We start from the raw sequence: 19877 nt of genomic DNA on the forward strand, positions 1-19877 counted from the left end.
CAGTAGCAATTTAGCAACCCCTTACGGCAGACCACAGTTTAAGTATGCATAACTCAGTGACAATGTACTTACGTGCATAACGCAGTGTAAATGTTCTAACTTATACTAGCTTTATCTTTGCTTTTTTATTTGATTGTTTGTGCATTTGTCGTGTCGACTTCCTAACAGAACCGACATGGTGATGAGTCAAGGTGACATCCCCAAACGCAAGCTTCTTAATAGACTGCTACACGACTGTGCACTTCTGCAAAAGAGCTTTGCAATGGCTAATGGTTTGCCTAGAAGAAGCGCTTTTTTACATTTGTGGCATTCGGGTGCTATTGAAGTGGCGGTAGTTGAACTCTGTTGCTTCAAGTGCGTCATGAACTGGCCACACTAGCAAATACAAAGGGAACGCAGCAGTTCCCGTGTTTGCTCGGGACTTTATGAAGAATTGACGTCACCACCGGTTGCTGTCAAGGAGCCGTTGCTCTTTGCGTCTAAAGATAAATTGTACCCTGCTATTGTCCACGAGAAATGAAGCGAGCCTACACCGGTTTAGAAAATAACGATGTTAACTGCCATTTTTATATAGAGATTGAACTTACTGTGTTACGCTATCCCTGCTTATTGTATAAGTGGTAGTAGTACAAAAAATGAACGACAATATTCTTTTCCTGTTTAAGTCTAGGATATTTAGCAATCTGTTCTCAGCTTTTATGACTGCAATACAATTGATATGCGACTTGGAGTAGCATGGTAATAAAAATCTATTGCATTCTGAGATTATTACTGAATGCCTCGTTGACAGAGTGCTTATATCTGCGTATCTTTTGTCTTTGTATTCTCTGTTTTTCTTTGCGAATTCTTTCGGTATTAGAGGGCAATTGCTTTTCCACTTTCTGCCTATTAGTACGGATCCTTCCAAATAAACGCTCACTTGGCCCGAATTCATAGCGACCAATCTCAGTTGGGATGATGGTAAGCTTACTAAATAATGCCGAGGACACCGAACTGCACACCGAAACAGGTGATGACTCATCATGTGATAGTTTCGTCCCTGTGCAGCCAGGCGAAAATGCTACTTTGGTTTCAGTGGCCGAACAATCACTGCACACCACCATCTACATGCTTTATTAGGCCTTAGAAATCTGTTAATGTTTAACAGGCAAGGAGCATCCGCTTTTTCAAACATTTTCCAGGAACGTTTTTGGGGGGCAGTTAGCATCAAAACCCGTACATACGTCCTTATGCAATTGTGTCACACAGTGCATAATTTGTGCTAGTACTTGGTATTCCTGACGAGGAGGTGCCAATCCTCATCGAACGCGAAAATGGTGCTGTCATCACGCAGGCCCATCACCTTGGCAAAACACAGTGTGTGCAGTTTCTTTTGAAAAGAGACGATATATCATCCATGGTACACTTTGACAGACATGATTCACATTGGTGTGTCAAATTAGGCCACTTCTGTCATTCCGTTTGGCCTTTCGCATCAAGCCCATACAATTGCGCCAGCACGACAAGGTCGAATATACAAAAGACCTGAATATACCAAAGACCTACCGGAACGTACACTGTCCCGGGCACGTTTAGCCTTACGCTGCAGAAATTTGTAACGCTGAGTATGTAAAAGACGGCGATTCAAAAACCTACCAAGGAGGAGAAAAAAGAAGGAAAGGCGGGAACATTAACCAGACGCGCGTCCGGTTTGCTATCCTACGCTGGGGGAAGGGGATTAAGGGAGAGAAAGAAGGGAGATAGAAAGAAGGGAGCATACAAAAACGAAACAATACACGCGAGCTTAAAGAACACAGCTGCGTTCCATAGTACTGGACTCAGGATCTCAGGCATATACGTTCCACTGTAGATATTCGTGTCATGGTGCCTACTGAAGGCTTGCAAGTACTGGACATAGAACATCCAGTACTTGTTGTACGGACTGAGCGTAGGGGGATTTCAGCTTGCCGACGAACACGCGAAGTGTGTCCAACAATGACTGAAGCACGATGATGGTTGGTTTGTCTTCTTCAGGCAACTGCTCAATAGGAGATTCAGTGCGCACTGTTGCCGACGTGCAGTGTGAATCTGCATGTCGCTGCGACTTCGGCAACGTAGGCCAAGCTGCATCAGTTTTGTCCATGCCTTCGTTGTTGTTCTGCTTTGCACCGGCCGTCGACGACCTCTGTGACTGTGGCTTCGACAACGGAGCCCAAGTGGAATCTCGAGAAACTGCGCGTTTTACTGGAGTTCGTTTCGTGCCGGCCGCGAAGGGTCCGGATGACAAGGGAGTTGGTGAAGCAGGGCGTTCAAGGGGCGCTGTAGATGCACAAGCATTGGTTTTCTTGGATGCACGTCGGCGCCGATTTTGCCGCTTTCTGACTGTTTCGGCAGCCTCGCGTTGCGATGCAACATCAGGCCCTCTTCATCCCCGAACGTACCAAATGAAGAAGCGCCGCGAAGGCCCGAGACAGCACCATCATCTTCGTTCCTGCTGTCCCCAACGGCAACATAAGCGCCTCAACAGGCAATCTGTTTCGGCGCTGCTCGAGGGACTGGTGCCAGATGAAATCATCGACATCAGAGTGAAGCCGCGTAAGAATGTCGTGGCGATTGATGTTTCGCATGCTACCGCTCTGAACGTACTACGCAACGTCACAGAGCTGGATGGAATCAACGTCCGCTCCTACATCCCCGTGGGTTCCAACGTTGTCGCCGGCGTCATCTACGACGTTGACGCTACCATACCCAGCTCCGACTTGTCTGCCCTTGTCAAGCCAGCTAATGAAGCTAGCGTTATCGCTAAGGTTACCCGTTCAGGCACCTCACGCTGCGTGAAAATAGATTTTCAAGGCAACTCTCTACCTTCGTACGTAAAGGTGGGTCACTTCCGACACCCTGTGAGACCTTTTGTGTTGAAGCCACTGTAATGTCACAACTGCATGAAGCTAGGTCACGTGAGAGGCGTATGCGAAAATGAGCGAGTATGTTCTCACTGCGCTGAAACCCATTCTGCGGACACTTGTATAGTCAATGTTCTCAAGTGTTCAAATTGTAATGGACCTCACGAAGCTTCCTCAAAACAGTGCCCAAAAATGAAAAGAGAAATTGCTGTATTGAAACAAATGGCAAAGCTACCAAGATTCTTCAAAGAAAGCCTATCCTCCTAAACCGAAAGAGTTCTCTGTTGTAAGAGAAAAGGATAAGGATATTTCATCGCAGTGGTGGCCAGATGAAGTTGTCGAGGGCGTGCTTCGTAGTCACAAAGCATCGTCAATACAGGGAGCGGCGTGAAAAAGTGCGTGCACGTGCTTGCATGAAGCATACACTTCTTATGTCAAACCGCAAAAGCGCTGAACATGCCAATAAAGCCAAATGACAGAGTTCTTGCTGAAGTGCCTTACACATCCCAGTCGAAAGCTGTCTAAAATAGCTCAGAACTAATTTCCCGATCATGCACACAGTGCGGTGCCTATGTCACTTCGTGGAGTTATACAGATGCCGTGATTCCTTAGAGATGCTATCACTGTGACTCTTCCAAACTACAAAATCGCACGTGCTCGATGTGTGCTGAGACTACCGAATGCTTCAGGCTAAGTACAAGAACATCTTCAGATGGCCCGTGACCACTCTTCGGCACGAAGTCCGCGGAGCGTCTGTCGTCCAATGGGAAGCAGGAAGTCTAAAGTCTCGTTTATTCAAGATCCGTCATTTCGCATACGCTAAACAATTTCGATTACCATGATCATTCAGCGTAGTAAAAAAACATCTGTCACGTCCTCGGCTAATGTCGCATGCAGCATAGTCGTTGTCTTGTTTCGCCTCGAAATGGCACATGTAGCGGGCAAGGTGCGCCGGAAAGTAACAATGGCTTTGCTTGAGTTTTTTACACAGGCGTAGCCCGATGGCGGGCGAGGAGCTTGGGCTTTCAACCCTAGCCCTCCGAAATTTTAACGCTTTGTAGTATACATAACTGTGCGAGTACCCATACACAGGGGCGTAGCCAGAAATCTTTTACGTGAGGGGGGGGGGCACCACCTTGATCTGAAGTTGGGGTCGGCCAGGCAGATGTGATCGAGTGGCATTTTGAGCTCTGTATGCCATGGCAAAAAGAAAAATTTCAGGGGGCGGGGCACGAGCGCGGTGTGCCCCTGCCCCCCCCCCCCCTGGCTACGCCACTGCCCACACAAACACATATACGAGCGTCCATAAAAATGGGTGTCAGGTACTTGGGTGTAAGGCAGTGGTTCTCAGCATGAAGCTTCGACAACCCCTTGTGGACCGTTGGAAGTGATGAGGAACCCCTTGCAGTGGTAGAAAAAAAGAAGGGGGGGGTAATAAATTAACACACCATGCTGCATGAAATGGGTGCCTTTTCTTTCTCCTTGGCAAATAATGGTCAGACTAAAGTGCCACGCCAATTCGATCACAACAGCTTGCCAATAAACTGTGCGGTCAGCAGTCACATTCAACCTTTTTGTAGCTATGTTTGCTCTTCAAATATGCAATACCAGCAAAAGTACGTTCGGCTGCATATATCGTAGAAAACGGCAACAAAATGTTTTCATCCATCTTATGGAGAAGGGGAAACATAAGTCAGCTCCGCCGCAATACAACTGTTATGCGGTGAAGCGTATCCGACGTCAGAATGGATCGGTCTTCGGGGACTTTGTGTGCCTCCAATAAACGCGGTATTTTTTCGAGGATGACTTTCGCGGAACCCATAAAATGGCTTCGCAGACCCCCTGCGGTCCGCGGACCCCATTTGAGAATCCCTCGTGTAAATATGTGCATTTGTAAAGAAGGGTCTACTCTGAGAACAACGAGCAATCACAGTCAACGCCTCAAAATATCAGCAGGGAACTGTACACTGGTGGAGAGAGACACAAATAAATGTTTTAGTGAAAGGCTGAAGATGTTAGCCTGGCTATTCGCCTGATATCCTCCTCCAGGTGCTGGGTGATGATTATGATGTACACATTAACGCACACACACACACGCCCATATATATATATATATATATATATATATATATATATATATATATATATATATATATATATATATATCCTGCACTGTTTATAAAGTTTTGTTCAGGCTCATGGCCCGCAAGAAATCAGCAGCGCTTTCGTGGCGCGAACGCACGGGTACTCCTTTGCCATGGGAATTTAGTAATAAAGCATTGAGACATCGCACCATCTAGAGAACGTGCACATGATTTGTCCAAGGAATCAGATTTCTTTTTAGAATCATCGACAGAAACCTATTCTAGAGTACCCTTGCGGCCAGCTTGAAACATCACCTGACGACAATTGCTCAGTGATTCAGCTTCGTATGAGTCAAAATTTCTTAAATTTAAGAAACTACAATGTCACATTGATAGATGCTTCGTGCGTTATCAGAAGGTGTATAATACGAGGCGTTAAGTTGATATACCGGAAAATTTAACGTTACGTAAAGAAATGGAAGAGACACGGAAAGAACATTTTTATTGTGCGAACTAAATATTTTCAGCATCACTGCATGACTCCGGTGAATTTCTGAAACGGAAGCACACAGCGAGATGACGTAGTTTAATTTCATCAACCAGTAAAACATTCGACGCATGTGTTTAAGGTTATTGCGCTGACTCCAGGGAACAGGCAGATATTTTCTTAAACGCCAGTGCATGAGAAACAACTACGTATTTCTGAAAAAAAAAGCACATCATTACCGTGAACCGTATATATTCATAAACTAAGCATACCTAGACATACGAAGGTCGCAAAATTCTGTATGTTAGGCTTCTCGTTTGCGAGAGCATGAAGACTGGGACACGGGATTGTTTTTGGACAAGGTCTATGAGCTGCAGATATACAGGACGTTTAGTAAGTGCCTCTCCGTCGGTTTCAAGCTGTCTGCACATCGTTACACTGCACCGGAGAATGGGACAAGTAACACAACAGGCACTGATTAACTGTTCCTGTTATGGCATGCATGCATCTCGTGCTAATCTGTTGGATTCCAGAGCAAAGCGCTTCAGCTTTTATCGTGCAAATAGCCCAATGATCGTCAGAGTTGTAGCTTTCTGCAGTTGATGAAATTCAAATGTTCATTTCTTCGTAAAAACATCGCTTGACACATTGCTCAGTGCAGCATGATGCCTACCTGGACAGGTCTTTGTCCATGGATCGCACACATATAGTTTGTTTTTCCATACTCGGCATGCCGTATAAAACATGTAGGGACGAAAAAATCCGTAAATGTCGGGATAATATTCAAGCCAGTATTGGTAACATGGATTTCCGCGGAGCCAATCACTGCAAGTAATCTTTTTCCTTGGATGTAAGGGCCGCCAAACTGCGAGGAGAATGCAAAGCAAATATTTTATTTCTTTTGACATCGCATTTAACTATTTGAAGTGGTAAATCTACTGGTGAACTTGGTAGATCAAGAGCCAATTCAGTCAAAAAAATTATAAAGATATTTTGATTGGGTAGAAAAAATGCACATTCTAGAGATTCGTACTCTACACTATGAACAGTCTTTCTGGAGAAGAGAGGACATTTAGGTAAGTCTGATGATTTATCTCACGTTGATATTTCTGAGGACCTATTTGGTTCAAACTGAACTTTGCTTTTACCGAAACATATTGTTGTTTAAAAATTTAAATGCAGTACGTTCACAAAACAATTTAACAAAACATGCCACGCAGCCGCGTGTTATGAGCTTGATATAACAGAATTTATGTTTGATTTATTTCTGACGTCTAATAATAATTGTTGCTCAAATTTAACGAGCCGAAATGATTATGAGGATTATGATTATGAGGCACGCGAGGACTGTCGATTGATTTTGACCACCTGGGGCTCTTTAATGTCCACTTCATTCCAAGCACTCTGGTGTTTGTATTTCGCACCCATCGCTGTGGCCTGGAATCGAACCCGCGCCCTGGAGCTTAGCAGCACGACATTTTAGCTGAGCAACCATTGCGGGTTTCTGAATATAAGTCATGGCCAGTCAACGCGCATTTTATGTTATAATCATACAAACGACAAATACCCGTAGAAAACAACGTTCAATTACATTAGTTCTCCTATTTCGCTGACAGGAAGTCTTGTGGCTACTTTAAGCTCCCTTGGCATGTAGTGTACCAATAATGCTATGCCAGAATAATACGAAGTACCGGCTATACCATTGATACTTTCCAAAACGTTAATTAAAATTTCACTATATGGTCTTGCTGAATGTTACGCAGTCACGTTCTATACCAAAAGACTTTCTTTAAGCAACTTGACCTGTAAACTGTCTTTGTGGTGAGCGGTCTGTAATGGCCACCAACTTCGTGAAACGCTCGTCGACAGCTGATATCGTAAAATCACAGAAAGCTTACGTGTGCACTGAGTAACCGTAGCCGTAAAGCTTTTTTTTTGCGTAGCATGTGTACGTTTCTACCTGTGTGTTTCACGATACGACGCAAATACTATTTTGGGGCTGTTATACATGAAGCTAAGGCGTTCATACTTATATGACATATGACACACGAAATGTGAATTGTGCATTTTCACCCCCCCTCCCGTCGCGCTTACAGCCATATAGGGCTAGCAGTGTAAATAAATAAATAAATAACAACGCAGGTTATGTTCCTTTGAATCTGTTGCATATTCACTGTAGACTAAAAATTCATCAAAAGAAAATATTTGATAATAAACACTAATATACAGTAACGTACACAACAAATCCCTCGACTTGACGACATTTTTTCAGGAAGTGTGTATAAATATCAACAAAAATATAGCGGTAATTGAATGTTTACATAACTGAATTATATCGTGTTTTGAAGAATATTGCAATAGAGGTTCATAACAAGTAAATATCTTAAAAAACCTGAGGTACGCTTGAGCTTCGCCTTCAAGAGCAGAACGCGATAGTGTAATCGGGCCCCATGCGCATCGTCTTCTCAATTACTAGACTAACTTCGGTTCCCGGTGCATGCCTCAATCGAGCTGTAAGGAAACGAACGACTGTGCACACTGGTGTACTGACTTCTTTCTTGTGTCCGTGTTTGCACGCCCTGTCTTTTTAGAATGAATACTTACCAACTAGCTCAGCTCTCTGTTATTCTGTGCACACAACATTGGCCGTTTCAAATTATCCTAGAATTCCTATTGCAAGTACAGTAGTTGAGTGCTCACTACGCTATAATTTTTTTCTTTTGCGAATCAGCGAAAGGCCCACTACGCGTCCGTAAGGCAACACGCGAACCTACGCAGCTGCTCACTTTGTTGATGCTTTTACACCTGACGACGATTACATATATGTCGGAGCCGTTTCAAGAAATAGCGTGGCTCTGTGGTAGAGCGCCTGTTTGCCACGCAGATGGTCTGTGTCGGATTGTCACTCGAACCCAGATATTTTTGTTGTTTATTTTATTTGCATCTTCCTCGATTATTGATATAGCGCATTTTTTTCCGTAGCAGGTTAAAAAAATAGCGTAGCTATGTGGTAGAACACCTTCTAACCACGCAGACGGCCTGGGTTCGATTCTCAATCCAAACATTTTGATTATTTATTTCATGCATGTTTCTCGACTTTTCGGTCACGGAGAAGATGATATTTCGCTCGCAAACAACGACACCGACACCGGAATTTCTGTGAAACGAGCTCTTTACCGCTGTCGCGTTAAAATTTTCTTAGCTTGTACTGGAAGCACAATGCTAAAGAGACAGCGGAGCTGATGGGACACTTAGGTAGTCCTGGAGGTTGTCCTTATATTTCGCAAATTTCTCTTCCTTTATTTTCTATCTTCTCTCTCTTTCTTGTGTCTGTCTCTTTTGTCTATGTTTATTTCTATTTCTTCCTTTCTCTCTTTGTCAATTTCTCTCTCTTTCTTGATGTTTCTATCTTTCTTTCACTATCTTCCCTTTTCTTTCGCTCTCTGTATTTATCGCTTCCTGTTTTGCTCTTTCTCTCACTCTCTCTTCCTTTCTTTCTTTCTCTTTCTTTGATTCTCTCTCTTTCTTTCCTTCTTTTTCTTTCTGTCTTTCGTTCTCTCTATTTCTCTCTTTCTCTTCCTTTGTAAGGTATGCTTTACTCTCTTCCTCCTCCTCCTCTCTCCTCCTCAACCTCACATCTGTCCTCTTTACCCTCACTTCCCTTTCCCACTTCTTTGCTATACTATACCATGTAATCTAATGACATGCTCTGATAGCGTGCCTGGATAGCCGAGTGGTTAAGGCGCTCGCATTCGGATAGTGGGTACGCGGGTTCCAATCACGTCACGCGAAGAGAAATTTCCCCCAAAATATTCCTATATCTTTATTTTTAGTTCCCTTTCTTTTTATCTCTCTCTTTCTTTCTCGCTCTCTTTACTCGTTGTCTCGCCCAGCAAAGTTATTGCATCCACGTGTACCAGACATGTGGTGCACGTGTATGTGGGAGCGAAGCAGTAGATGAAGCAGAGCGCGAAGAGAGCACGCGGCGCGAGGTGCTCCTCGGCGGTTTTCTGTTGACGACGGAGAAATAACGGCGAGGTTAAACAGCTTCTATGTTAAAAATCATAAACGACTTGAAATTCACTTTCAGGAACACAGTACTCACGTGGTGGACAGGCCCTTGCACACTTGAACTTGTCGTCGAACTTGTTTATGTTGTCCGAGCACACTTTATTTTCGTAGCAACCATTTAATTCTTCAATGAAACTCCACTTGTATTCTAATGTAGTGCAGTTTTTTTTCGTAGGTGGTTTTAGACAAGCCTTATTTCTTTCATACTTGTTTGCTGGAGCCAACATTCGTCGTTTGCACACACACATGAAAAAAACAAACATTTTTCGCACTGAAACTATCAACTACGTTGTGTACATATTTCAGGAATTAAGGGCAGAATTTATGAAAACACAAACGTAACTTTTCGTTACAATTAAAAGAAGCAGCTGTTATATTCACATATCTATAAAGACTACTTTGGCCTTTACCAATAAAAACGCACGAAGAAAACACACCTGCTGGCAAAAAGCTCTGCTTTCAATGTAAAAATTTTCACAAATTGTTTACGACGCATGCCTACTAGGTTTTTCAAAAGTACGTTAGCATTGTTTTTTTTTGCACCAATAGAAACTTATTTTCTACTATTGATCTTGCTGACACAAATATATATACATAAGCGCTTGGAATAGTGTGATTTACACCACTTGCTGTGGATGTTAAGAAGCACACTCAAGTTGTCAGATTGGCTAAATATTGCGAATCAATCCTTTACAAAAGGCAAACTGAAATAATTTTAGTCTTTTGGCTCAGGTAACAAAAATGACTGATATGCAAGATTCTTCCCTATTTTGTATAAGCCTTTTTAATTTTTGTTTGAAATGCAACAAAACACGTATTTCTTATCTATTTTTTTTCTAATTTTAAGCTTAAACTAATAACTGATTTAGTCTGAGTGCAACGCTACCAAGGCCCTATGCTGTTTATGGGTTCTATATAGTAGAAGCAACGCAATTCAATGAAAGCTGGAGGCATACATTATCCCACTTACTTGTTCCCTGGCTGGGCGAAAGCAGTTGAATACATAAAACTACTAACACTTGACAAAACGTACTCATCTTATCACGCTCCACCGTATCTCAGGGCTGCAATGTTTTCGCCTTGAAACTCAAGCGGGGCTGTCGTTTTCCAAAACATTCGGCAAGGATTGCGCAAAGGGCGTGTATAGAAAACATGTTTAATCTTAACATCTCTACGAGTTATTTTCCTCGTTCGCAATCTTCGAGAAAAGCACCACCAACGCGCATATTATCTCTTCGAGGCATTGTGCTGTCTTCTCTGATATAGCACATATTGTCTAGTGCAGGTCTCACACGTACTGCACTTTGCGGTTTGTAGATGCCCGCTTGGCATGCTCCGCTTCCACACGTACTGCAGCAAAATCGTGGTGTGTGCCGTGAAAACAAGTTTAGGTTTTCTCGAAAAAAAAAAGAGTTGCATAATTTTTAAAAACTTACTGACAAGGTGCAGCGCTAATTAGACGACGGCAGAACAAAGAGGTTAAAAATTAGCGTTGTGTTGTGGTTTTCTTTCCTCCGTTCAGTTCGTCAGTGATGAATCACCACCAACTCACCCGAGATTCTCTTCTGCAGCAAGATGTATGCGTGGTACCATACTTGAATGTTGCTGGCGAACCTAACTGGAACGCTTGTTTTTTTATTTTGTGGTAATGTCGGTTTCGCTGAATGACGCCCTGTATTTGGCGAACGTTTCATACGAGGAGATTCACATTTATTCAGCTTCTATTAGTAAATGGGTTTAGTGGGACATTTAAAACGCTGAAAGAAAGTGCCTTTTTTGCAGCAAAGATATGTAAGATTACGGCCGCTCGATAACTTTTTTTTTATCAAGCGGCCGTGGTATGATGCTCTGTAGAAGAACTGATAGCTGGGCCAGTTAATGATGATACTTGAACATGTTTAACTTAGAGCAACGACGACGAGGACACAAGAGAAGATAAAATATTCAGTTGCGAGTCAGCTCTGTGGTTTGTCTCCTCTTCTCTTATGTCCTCCTCGTCGTTGCGCTAAGTTAAACATGTTCAAGTATGATGCTCTGAATCCGCCCTTTCTTCGCGTGCTAGACATCGACAGGAAGCGATTACACGAACTGAAAAGGCTACCTCCATTGAAATTATGCGTGCATTATTAAGTAATTTTACTCAGTTGTATCACATGATTGGTTAATTAGAAAATAAAAGCTTAATTAGAAAATAAAAGTGTTAACTTTGGCTTAGTGTAATTGACATTTCCTTCCCAGAAATTACACATGGGGTTCAAGATATGATCCTAAAATCAGGAATCTTAGGATGCACGTCCAACGCGATCCCCGTATCGAACGCACATAAAGCGCGTTTCGTCTGTGGATAAGTCCTTGAACACTTTCTAAAATCAACGTTTTAGTGTTATTAGAGAGTTTAAAAATTGGGGACCCAAGACGCTGGGCCCCCAAGCTGCGTTGGGCAGCCTGCTCTTGCGTTCGGATGATCTGCGGAGTTTGAGAATAAGGCCAACGCAGGCTGCGTTAGGACAAGCGCACGGAGCGCCACGCGTGACGAAATTTAAAATCATGCGAGACGCGGGCCATGCTGCGCCGTGGCCCGCGCTACGTCTGTGTCTTCTCCCAGGTGACTCAAAACGCTTTGGAGACCCACGCTAGTTTTCAATGTTTGCGTCTTGGGTCAACGCGAGCGCAAGAGCCCAAGAGTGGCTTGGGTTCTGCGCATGCGCCCTGGCGCCTCGCAAGCTTCTTGGGTCCCCAAGCTCCTTGGGGTCCCAATTCTCACTCTCTAATTTGTGATATGTATACAGAATGTACGAAATATCACGCAGCACGATTTAAAAAAAGAGGACCATCGTTACGTGAAGCACATCCAGGCCATATTGTTCCCAGTACACTGCAGTAGCCACTACTAATTTTTTCGTTATGGAAGTTCAGGTAATTAGTCCTAATTATGTTTCTAGCTCGACCAATACCTATCTAATCATTAAAATGTCAATGACGCATATGTAAGTGTCTTAAAATGACACCTAACTGCGCTATTTTTAACAACGTACTATTGCATACTCACTTTTCTTGGCTAATAAAGAAAGCCTGCGAAATCTAAAAAATGACACGACTAGACTGCAGCGCGCATCAGCAAGCAGCGCCCTCAAATAGGATCCCTGTGAAGTAGCAAGTGAAGACTATACGCTCACACGTTTTTCACGTGGGAGCGTAGTCACGTGTTACTTTTCATATTTCGCGTGCTTTCGTTATCAGCCGGATAAAACGAGCACGCAATAACTATGTTGCTGATAATAGCGCAGTTAGATACCATTTGAGGATGCCTACATATGCCTCATTGATATTTTTATGATAGATGAGTATTTGTCGAGTTAAAAACATGATTAGAACTAATTAACTAAACATCACTAACGAAGGAATTAGTAATGGCTCCTACAATATACTGGAAACAATATGCACTAGGTGTGCTTCGCGTAACGACGTTCGCCTTTATTTAAATCGTGCTGCGTGATATTTGTGACGCCCTGCATACTGTTTTTACTTGTTTTCTATGTTTTTTTTTTATGTACAAGTCACACGTACAATAAAACTTCCCCTTTTGTAGACATTCGAGCATCCTGCATGAGAACAGAGCGGGGGCTATTCGCACGACTGGTCTTTACAGTGACCTTGTACGTACTGTGGAGGCGGCGCTGTTTGGTGGGAGCGCACCGCAAGCCTAATAAAGGCGCCTACCCTGTACTTCAGAAAGTTCGCCTCATTGTGTGAAATTATCTCGATGAGCAGCTGTAAAAACACGGAGAAGAGGCTTTCCTTCGACGATGGCACACACGTTTCTTTAAAGTAAGGAAGGGACAGCTGGAGTTCCAGTATTCCCGCGCTAACAGACCTCCCACTCTACATGAATGTATACATGACAGCCTTGAATATGTGAACATTTTGATCCAGCTTATTGTTTCTTTAATTTGTGCACTTATGGATATACAAAGGTAAATCAGTGTTTTAGTTTTCATCCGGGAAATGGATATGATGTTTTTATTCGTTTTCTTTGTTTATGTGCCATGTAGAAGAAAATTTCTCCTTTTGAAATGCCCAAGGACTACTTCCTTAGTGCTGTGATTCACATAGCTGGTTTTTATTAGGGACAACTTAGCTCCCGTATTGGAGTATATATCACTCTAAATCGTCGAACATTTTTCTAAACACACAGAAAAACACTAAGAGGAAGCTATAGTTCGACGATTGCACATGCCTTTCTCTAAAGTAAGCAAGGGGCAGCTGGACTGTAAAGTGGTTAAGTACTAACAGAGCTCCCACAGATGTATATGTGTATGCTCAGCAATCTTCAATATGAACATTTTGATCCGGTTTATTGTTTGCTTAATTTGCATGCTAATGAATATATAAAGATAAATCACTGCATTAGTGTTGATCTGTAAAACGTACATACTGTCTTTGCTTCTTTTTTTTCGTTTGCTTGTTTTCTGTTTGTTGATTTGTTTGCTTGTTTGTTTGTTTGTGTACAAGCTACGTGTACAATAAAACTTCCCCTTTCTTATGTCCTCCTACTCTAGTATGTGTGCATACTTGACAGTCTTATATAAGTGGGCGGTTTGTTGCAGCTAATTAGGGCGAAAGACTGGGATGCCTCATCAAAACTCCAAAATTTACCGTTGGCTTCGGCAGCGTCAGAGTCCCGCAGCATCGGCGTCAGCACGAGTCATGCCAGAAATCATCACGTGATGACGTCACAACGAATTGCCTAAATTTGTGACGTTAACACGACAACACTACGACGCCTCATAACGCGACGTCGCGCGATGGCGTGATCACATCACATCGTCGCTTGGTCGAAGGTGGGCCGATCCCTGAGGCAGTGTAAAACTAGGTGACATGCAGAAAGCATGCAACGTCTCCGCTTTTTGGAGGCAGTGGAAAACCACGTTAGGTGCAGACAAAGGTCGAAAAAAAGTTGAACTCACTCAGACCCACTCAAGAAATACACTCCAAGAACAATCCGAATATTCGGGGAGTATTTCTGCCACACAAAAATAACCGTCATCCACCTCGTGTATTTTCCTCGCGTTATCACCGCGGTCCCGGCACTTCCCGGTCACGAACGGCTCGCGCGTTATCAGCGTGACATAGCATTGTTGATAGGAAATTCACGAGAGCCGGGTTTGCAAGAAAGGAGATGCGAGCAAGCCAGATGACGATTATTGTTTTTTGGGAGAAATACTCCCCAAATACTCGATTTTTTTCTTAGAGTATATATTTTACGCTTACGGCTCACTCGGACTCACACTCACCAACATTTTCCTCAACCGGACTCACTCGGACTCAATCTCACTAATATTTTAGCAGCGGAGCTGCTTATTCTCGGCTAGGATGGGCGAGAGAACTACACTCTTAAAAAAAATGGACACCGGAAAGTTGATACAGCTTTTAATAATACACACACGTTCACTAGGCAGATACATAGTACACACAATGAATTCAATACATACACAATTCATTCGCATGTATAAAACCATTCACTACAGACGCATACGTACAGACGCTTACACATACCCCTCTATGAAGCGCTGGCCCTTATATAGTCGCTGAATTACAGTGGACCATGGTGGCACAAAGGTGCGCCATTTTTATTCAACTCTTTACGATTCCATGGCTGCGTCACAATATACGCCGACATTATCAAATAGTAGCTGTGGCTTAGCCAAGCGCACCAGTTAATCTAAAGCCGCATAATAATGAACGATATAATTATATAGTTGAATAAGTTAGTGCGAAAACGACCACATTGAGAGCCGTCCATACCATTCCGATGACATTTTGAAGTAGCGCCATCTTCCGACAGCGGCCACAGCTGAAATTTCTCTCTCTGATATTTCTTTATTTTCAATAGTTACTGTGGGAGGGCGCAAGATCAGCAACATGCCGTTCAGACTCCGTCGCCTTGACCCGCCATGGTGTACTCGTGGCTAAGGTGCTCGACTCCTCCTCCGTCGCCTTCGTCGCGTCGATTTCGTTGAGTCGTTTGGCGTTGACATTGGCTCACATTCTATTTATGCGTTGACCACAAGTATGACGATGGGCCATGGATTCGTTCAACTGCTAGCCCTTCAGTGACAATGCTTCTGATACGGTACGGCCGTCTCATTTGTGTATATGTACATTACAACGCGGGTCGTGCGAAGAAACAAGACAAGATGGCCTCGCACCGGACGGTGGTCTTTCGAGAGCGATGTCAGTGGCTCTTGGCGCCGCGGCAGCTCGATTACTTGAGTAGAGAAACTGGCGCTACACCGCGCGAATTATGGAAAAGAACGCTACCCACACTACGTGTTCTGTAATATTTCAGTACGCTGTACCTTCATGCTGCTCTGCTACTGTGGCTGTGTTCCAATTCTGGACAGCATCGTAGACAGTCTACGCTGACAGCTTAGAAGACAGCATCGAGGTCATGTTGTCCGACAAATGGAACGCGTCTAGAAGACGTCTACGCGACGTGACGCCACCTCGCATCGAGAAGAGAAAGCTAAGAAAAACAAACGTAAATGTTCTTTCTTTAGCCTCTTTCGTGTTCAAACCTATGAAAAAATTAACGTAGCTTACATTGAGCGCCTGGAAACGCGCCTACTGGTGCACTGACGACCATACCGGCGAGATCCGAGCTACGTGAGCATTGCGCTGAGCCGCCATCTTGTTTGGACAGCAAAGTAGCCTGCATCGTTTTTGTCTTTCTCGAAGCTGTCTATTTTGCCGGCTACGTGAGAATTGGAATGGGACTTAAGATGGCCGCTGTCCACATAGCTGTCTATTTAGCCGTCTACGGTGAGTATTGGAACACACCGTGTTACGTCACGGTATTCGCCTGGCGTGTGAAATTGCGGTCATTGTGCCACAACTGTGTAGTTGACGTTGTGGCGGTGGTTAGTCTTGCGCTGGATTTGGAATACTCTTTTCACAAAGGTGAGTGACAGTGTTAGTGACTACCTACTGTGCACAGCTGTCATTAGAAGCGCATTTTGTGTTGAGTTTCGCACGCCAAAGCAAAATCCTGAGACCGAGAGATACATACTGCACGCGTGTATAAGTCCGTCCTAATTCTCAGTGATGGCATGCGTATTCCAAAACGCATGTGATTGAGAATTTTGGCTTAATTGACAGAAGTCATTGACTTATTTTTCAGATATGTTCAATTATGATGCAGGTTAACGTTAAAATGCGGCCACGGCGGCCACATTTCAACGGGGGCGAAAGGCAAAGAACACCCATGTGCTTATGGTCGGGTGCACGTTAAAGAACCCCAGTTGATTGAAATTAATCCGTAGTCCCACACTACGGCGTGCCTCATAATCACATGGTGGTTTCGAGACGTCAAACTCCAGCAATTATAAGTTATCGTACTTTCACGCATGCGCTGTCCAGTGGTATCACGTTTGCTAAAATGTTGTAAAAATTAACTTTCATGCTTCTTTATATTGCTTATTGTATTGATAAGTGCTGTGTAAAACTAAAAACGCAGCTCTTGCCAAGTATGTTAACGCCGAAGAAAATTGAATTATTGGTGTACAGTCTAAGGTGTTCATTAAACAAGACTGTTTTGTGAGCGGGACTTACTGTATTTATGACAAGCAGATCGTGCGCAACGTATACAAACAACACGAGACACACGAAAGTATGCGGCGCATCGCGCACACGCCGAGCCTATAAAAAAGGGAAAAAAACGCCACACACGTTACTCAACACATCGAACAAAAACAATGAACGTCACTCGTGTGTGCTCGCATCAGTCCTAGGTACAAGTAATTGCACGCGACTGGCCGAGATCGGTAGCACTGGATAATCTGGTCTGAGACTGCCGAGCGAGCGCGAAAAAGCGTCCGCTCTCCGCGCACGGAATCACGATGTAACTCGGCGTGGGCATGCGCGCGCGCGCAAGTCAACGTGGTCGAGGAGAAAACGTTTCTCCCTTGGCGCTTGCCGCAAGAGGGCGCGACGAGTAAATCGTCCGCAAAGGAGAAAGTCGCTGCTCCGAAGGAGGAACGGAGCCCGTTGCTCCATTCTCGCTCCTTTTTTTTTTTAGAGTGTAGGATGGGCGAGAGAACGAGCACAGAGAGAGGAGAAAAGAGAGAGAAAGAAATAAAGGGATAGAACTAAGGAGAACGAGATAGAGAGAGATTTGGAAGACAGAGAAAAAAAAAAGCCTAAAAGACAGGGAAAAAAATAGATAGAGAGTGATAGAAAGAGATAGAATGAGGAAGCGACAAATAGAGACGGAGAGAAAGAAGGAAAAACAAGAAAAGGGTAACGTTACGTAAGAACACGTAGCGCTAGTCTCGTGACACGTTCCTTCCAAAATCACGTGACACTAGTAAAGTGACAAGTTACCTCGAAAATCACGTAACACTAGTGTAGTTACATGTTCCTACCAGAAAATTACGTACCGCTAGTCCCGTGACGTGTTCCCGCCAAACCCATGTCGTTTAACTGGGGCAGGGACACGGGCTTGGGAATGCAACTTCTTCGGGAGTTCGAACACTATCTCCGCTGTTGGTTCGTGCCTTGCCCTAATAGTGGACGCTGAGCCAATATTTTTCTCAACGGGGCTCACTCGGACTCAAGCTCACGAAAATATTACACAACCAGACTCACTTCTCCGACTCACAGCCCTATGTGAGCCTGTGAGTATATGTGTTTCTACTCATGAGTGAGGTCGCCCACCTATGGGTGCAGAAAGCTTTCAGATGGTGACAGCGAAGGATCAATGAATCGGATGAGAAGACGAGGATGTCTTTTGCCTGCGAGGAGTCTCAGCTGAATGCATAAGAGACTTTGTGAGTTTTTGCTTCCTTAATATGTTTGCTTAATTATATACACTGATAAATCAGTGTTCGTTAAATCTCTGAAACATATACACTGTTTCTGCTTCTTTTGATTCTTGCTTTTGTTGTTTATGAGAAGTACATGCAGAAAAAAAACTTCCACTCTTGAATTTTCAGAACGGGAAACCTGCATGGTTTAGAATTATCGTCTTCCTGTGACGCTCACTAAGTTATTAACCCATTGAGGCCTTGACATTGACCGCATATCTACTGTTTATCAGAAGCATTTCGCGTTACGCGCTTTAAAAAGGGACGCAGTTAAGGTGCTTTTCTACCATGCAAGAAAAATCACCATCTATCTCACGTACTTTCCCCGCATTATTGCCGCGTGCCTGCTACTTGCTGGTGGCGGACAGCGTGAGCGCTATCAACGTGGTGCTGCATTCTCGATAGGAAGTTACAGAGCTCAGAGTTTTCGAGAAAGCAAAAGTTAGGAAGCTAGATGACGATTACTACTGTGCGGCAGAACGGCACCTCAGATACGCCCTTTTGCTTTAAAGCGTAGCAGCATACGGGTACCATCCTGCACTCTAATAAAAAAAAAGAGTATGTGTGACTATTTCGGATAGTCCTGACTTGCCACGTATAGGACTCTCTTTAAAGAGGCACGTTAACTCTCTAGTAGTTCACACGATTCCCCGAAGAGAGTATAGTGATCTCCAAATAGAGTTGACCTGACTCCCTAAAGAGAGTCATATACGTGGCAAGTCAGGACTCTCCCAAAGGAGTAAAAAACACCTTTTTTTTTTTTTTCTTGGAGTCTGGGGTGCGCCGGGCAAGAAACGGGGAACAGCTTGCCAACCTCAGACGCGGGATTATTTGACAGATAATTTGAGTTAATCTATTTTGCATGAAAGGGAGTATTCTCGGATGCGAGGCTCAAAAATTACAAACCACGAAAGCTGCTAAAAAATTCATGTTGGTCACGATTATTACGCAAGAAAGTACGGTATAGTGCAGAACAAGACGAATGCAGGAAAGTGAGCAGTATCACCACTGTCATGTTTGCTTTCACTCCCTCGTCTAGGTTTTTGCTGCTGCCGCAGTGGTAAGCATGAAAGCTTGGTAACAGTCAATGTATGTGTCACTGCATCAGCGCAAGTTGGCCGCCTCACATTCATGCAGCGCTGAATTACAATCGCCAACTTCGACATCTTCGTCACCACAACTTTCAGTCCGCTGTGGTGTCATTTTTAAAAGCATTAAACTTACTTACCGTGGGCGTCGTAGTATATCAACGTGACTGAATTCGAGATGAACTTGGTGTAGAGGTTGCAAGAAAACATCTTGCAATATTTTAGTCGTTCGCGGTGCCTAACGGTTTATTGCATATAAATAAAAGCTTATTTAATCGATTGTTCGTAACAACTTGTTTTTTCGTTATTTTCCTGCTCCTACACCTAACTTCTAAATAACGTTGACATTAAGTGCTTGCTCTTCATCGCACATTTCCTTCGCGCCGTGAAAACGGTTACCA

The 19877-nt window shown here is 43.7% G+C and overlaps 1 long non-coding RNA gene across 2 annotated transcripts; it reads right to left on the reverse strand.

The window, feature by feature from the left end:
- Window positions 1-5449: 5449 nt before the first annotated feature.
- LOC119376315 (uncharacterized) lies at window positions 5450-10740 on the reverse strand. 2 transcript variants are annotated; one of them, XR_007414581.1, is made up of 4 exons: window positions 10495-10740; window positions 9559-9738; window positions 6127-6318; window positions 5450-5519 (listed from the first exon to the last, which is right to left on the reverse strand). It is a non-coding gene; the product is annotated as an uncharacterized LOC119376315 (long non-coding RNA). The 2 variants fall into 2 exon arrangements; XR_007414580.1 differs by having other exon boundaries at window positions 5450-5668.
- Window positions 10741-19877: the final 9137 nt, after the last annotated feature.

Source organism: Rhipicephalus sanguineus, unplaced genomic scaffold (assembly GCF_013339695.2).
Source record: "Rhipicephalus sanguineus isolate Rsan-2018 unplaced genomic scaffold, BIME_Rsan_1.4 Seq1171, whole genome shotgun sequence".
NCBI classification, from domain to species: domain Eukaryota; kingdom Metazoa; phylum Arthropoda; class Arachnida; order Ixodida; family Ixodidae; genus Rhipicephalus; species Rhipicephalus sanguineus.